Consider the following 4,781-nt stretch of genomic DNA (forward strand, 5'->3'; position numbering starts at 1 on the left):
GCACACGCGCCCAGCGTGAGTTTTAAGCCACTGGGTCTGGGACTCGAACCGCGGTTGACTACATGGGAGTCCAGTGACATAGCCATTACGCTAACTGCTGGTCCCTATCAGGGGTGTCTATGGAAGCAGTTACAGAAGCTGAATCAAGCAGGTTAATGATTTCTGAGGGGAGTGGGGTTTCCATTGCTAAACACAAGGGTTTCCGGCTAGTTAGCAAAGACAGTAGCAGGTGCAGGATGGCGTCCCGGATACGGTTTTCTGTACGCCTCGCACAAGCTATTTTCTCATGGGAAGCACAAGCAGGTTTACAGAAGCAGACGGCCATGTTAGGGGAAGGGAACAAAATGGACAAACAGTTGTTCGTGTGCAAGACCTAATATGCAGCCTCCCACTGTACAGTAGCTAGCCCTGCAGTAGGCTTCTGAGGAGGAAAAAAGGCAGTCCAGACATCGAAATCCATTTCAATGCACTTGTTTCAAGTAAAAATACTGTTTCAAATATTAGACCCTTGGGGCTAGCAGGTGGCTTGGTTAGGACGCTGGGCTCCCACATGGTCTACTGCAGTTTGAGTCCAGGACATGATGGCCGGCTCTCCCTCTCTCTGGTGAGCCCACGTGCCCTATAGCAAATTTAAAAATAATAAAAATAAATAATTCTTAAAAAAAAAAGACCCTCAGTGTGCAGTCTGCCTTTATGCTGAGGGTTGTATACCAGGGATCTCTTCATAAATTTCTCTCAGGCAGTCTTGTACAGGACCAGCCCTGTGGCTCAGCAGTTCAGGGAGCCAGAGCTCTCTGACTGACCGCAGTTTAAATGCAGCCTGCTGACTTGAAAGACAGGCTGGGAGCAGGTACGTGGGTGCCTTCCCTCGTGGTGGGAGGAGGCACGGAGGAAGGGCCGTGGCCTGACTGCATCCTACTAGATGGTGCTTCTTCATCCCCTCCCCTTCCCGTGTGCCTTCTGGCAATAAAAAAGAAAGAAAACAATCTTGGGTAATTTCTGAGACATAAAATCCTTATATGCAGGGATTTGAAAAGTTTGTAGAAAGGTAGAATTGAAGTATGAGTATTTTGTTGCAAACTGTTCCTGAAGTCCGTGCATAATTTATGCAGATAGGCATTTTCCATTAACTTTGGAAGACCCCCCTCGTGCAGTGAAATGATGATGGAAAAATGAGAGCATACCGTCCTTCAGCACCCGATGCCCTTCCCATCCCTCAAATGAGACTAGGAAATCTCCTCGGGGCTTTTCCTGCACAGGGGTCACTGAAGTCCGGTGCAGGTTCTGGTGGGTCGTATTTCTCAGCCTGTCTGTTCTCCCTGGGGCAGCTGCTGTTCCACCTCGAGACACGGAGTGCTTGTTTCACAGGGCCGGGTCTGCTGAGATGTTGGTGCAGCGTGCTTCTGCCTGCTCGTGTCGGGCCCCTGAGCCTTGCCACACATGGGGTGCTCAGGGTAGGACGCACCTGACAGGCACAGCAGGTACGTCCAGCGTCCCAAGGATACAAGGTCAGGGCATGTCTAACGAGACGCCCAGGTGCTGGTGGGACCGAGAAGGGCTGGAGGCTGGTACCACTGTGGGAACAGGAGGGGACGGACAGGAATACGAGGTGGGCAGGGGGTGGTGCCACCGTGGGGACAGGAGGGAGAGGACAGGACACCTGCGGTGGGCAGGGGTCAGGAAGCTCTGGGGAGGGGAGAGCTCCGGGTGGAGCTTGGTTAGAAATGAGCTGAGGTGGGTTTGTGGGGACCCTCGGTGCCAGGGAGACAGGTCACTGTGCTTCCAACAGGGAGTCACCTAGCCCTTTCCCCCTCTTGAGAGACTAGCAAGGAGGCGCAATTAGAACAATGTTTCAAACTTATTTTAGTGACAGAACTGGTTATTTATTTTTTAATTTTAAATATTAAGGATTGGGACCAGCAGTTAGCGTAATGGCTATGTTGCTGGACTCCCATGTAGTCGACCGCGGTTCGAGTCCCGGATCTGGTGGCTTAAACTCACGCTGGGCGCATGTGCGTGTGTGCCCAAGAAACTGAGAGGAGAATGGAGGAGAAGGGATTGCAGCGTGGCCATTCCCCCTAGAGGGTGATTTCTCTCTTTCTGTCTCTATGTCCCTCTCTGTCTTTCTGGCGAGTGCACGCACCCTATAGCAAAAACCTCTCCAAGCACAGAGAAGGGAGGGAGAGGAGGGCTAGCAGCGTGGCCTGTGTCCCCTGGGCCGCTGTTCCCCTCCCTGTGTCCGACAAGCACAGAGGGGAAGGGAGGGAGAGAAGGAATTATGGGGAGAGGGCAGTGAGTGAAGGGTCTGCTTGGGTCCGGGTGTGTCCCAGTGTTCAGGACCACCCCCGCTGACGAGCACACAGCAGACATGAGGGGCTATGACCGAGGAAGAACTGAGTCTGAGGCAGCAGGGGCATCCAGAACCCCGGCGCTGGGGTTCATGTGATTCTTCCGAGAAGTCACCCTCCCTAAACCTCAGCTGCTTATTTCTGAAGTAGGAAGAACAGCTGCATCTCTCCAAGAATTTGGGGGTTCAGTACAATCCCTGTGAGCCACTGAGCCCTCTATAAATGTTGATTATTTTTCTCATTTAAAAAAAGAAAAGAAGAAAACAAGGACCAGCCCATGACATTGTCGTTAAGGCAGTGGATCCCATGTGGCTGACTGGGGTTCGCGGCCTGCCCCTGGTTTGAAGGACATGCTGGGTGCATGTGAGCGCGTGCCCAGAGTGCTGAGAGCAAAGTGGAGCAGAAGGGACAGAGCCACGTCCGTTCTCTCCCTTCTCAGTGCACGTTCACAGCTTGACTACTCAAAGGCACAGGTAGGTGATGATGCGAACGCCGGGGCAGTTCGACGTGGTAGACCAGGTGTTTCCACAGGCGTGTCTCGACCCGGAAAGCCCCGCAGACCCACGCGTGCCTCCTCACGGAGCCGTCAGAACCGGGTCAGGCCGCACCTCCACGGAGCTTCCCAGGGATTAGGAGGAAGGGTCAGTGTGTGGTATTTTACAAATGTCGAAGTTCACCACAAAGGCTGCAGTCCACACTCCAAAATTAAGACAAAAGGAATGATAATAATATCACAAAAATTATCGCCACCCTCTTTGTGAATACCTTTGTAGGCTACAGAAAGTATTATCCTAAACCTTTGGTTAGAACACTTCCTAGATAGTAAACCCACTATACATTGAAAGTAATCTTTGAACATTAATTATGAAAACTACTGAACTTCGGAACCAGCAAATGGCATGGTAGTTGAAAGCACTAGATCCCCAGGGCTAACCCAGACCTGGTGACTTGAAAATCACACTGGGTACATGTGCATGTGTGCCCAGAATTCTAGGAGGAGAACGGAGAAGGGATTGCGCCGTGGCCATCCTGCAAGGGGTGATTTCTTTACTTTCTCTCTGTCTCCAGCGAGAGCGTGCACCGTGAGGCAAACCTAACGACAAAACAGAACAAAAGCTCCTCAACTTGCATACAAGCGTTCCGTGGCTCATGACGGCGTTACATCCTGACAAGCCCCCTGAAAGCTGGGCATGCTGAGTTGAACATGTATTTAATGTCCCTTGACTGTAAATGAGCTCTGTTCCAATAAACTCATTGTAAGGTCAGAAAATCATAGGTCACAAATCACAGGGCATCCATTGTGAACTGGGGACTGTCCGTGCTGAGCGTAAAATCCTACAAAGAATTCTTTTCTGTTTCTTCACAGAAAAACACTAACTGGTGCAGAATACAATAATAATAATAATAACCAGAGGTGTCAAGTTCTAGCACGGTATTACCCTTCCTTCAGCATCTGCCGTTGACCCTTTCCATAACCAGTAATACTAATGGTGTAGCCAAGAAAGAAAAGGGCCACTAGACCGAACGAGGGCCTCACTGGAACCACGAGAAACTTGCAGATCATGACTTTATGGAGCAGAGTCCTGTCTCACCCCTGTGTGTTTGACATCTTGGTACTTTGCTGACCCTGAAAGAACTGCTTCTCCCGGGTTAGCCAATTATATTGTTTGGGTTTTTTTTTTTAAGTTTATTCATTAACTTTTTCATGATAGATAGAGACAGGTAGCCCCAAAGGGGTCTCCCACCACGTTCCACCCCATTCTCAGCTGACCTGCGTCACAGGGATACCTGTGTGTGCCCGCTGTGTTTAGAGAGGTCCCGGGACGTGAACCCAGGGTCCCTCCCAGGCCTGTCTGTGTCACTGCTGTGACGTGCACACCGGCCAGGCCTGCTCATGCCCAGCCACCTCCTTTGTCAGACACTCGTTCTCTGGGCCGTAATTCCCAGCCCCAATCACCAGGGCCAGGTACCAACACCTGGGGACAGCTCCCACACCCCAGAACCCACAGAGATGATTCAAAGCAGTTGATCCTGACCCACCTAGCTGCCTCCCTGGCCTCCCTGGCTCCTTCCAGCAAAACTACAGTCAGGGGACCAGCAGTTAGCGTAATGGCTGTGTCGCTGAACTCCCATGTAGTCGACCACGGTTCGAGTCCCGAGCCTGGTGGCTTAAACTCATGCCAGGTGTGTGTGCACATGCCCAAGATCCCAAGAGGAGAATGGAGGAGAAGGGATTGTGGCGTGGCCGTCCCCTTTGGGGGGTGATTTCTCACTTTCTGTCTCTGTCTCTCTCTTTCTGGCGAGTGCACACGCCCTATAGCAAAAACCTCTAAAAAAATAAATAAAAAATAAAAACAAATAAATAAAACTACAGTCAAGAAGGCACTTGTCGGCTCCCCTCCTACCTTGCGACTCTGCCCCTGCCACTCCCCA

Source organism: Tupaia chinensis, unplaced genomic scaffold (assembly GCF_000334495.1).
Source record: "Tupaia chinensis unplaced genomic scaffold, TupChi_1.0 Scaffold143064_1, whole genome shotgun sequence".
Taxonomy (NCBI): Eukaryota; Metazoa; Chordata; class Mammalia; order Scandentia; family Tupaiidae; genus Tupaia; species Tupaia belangeri.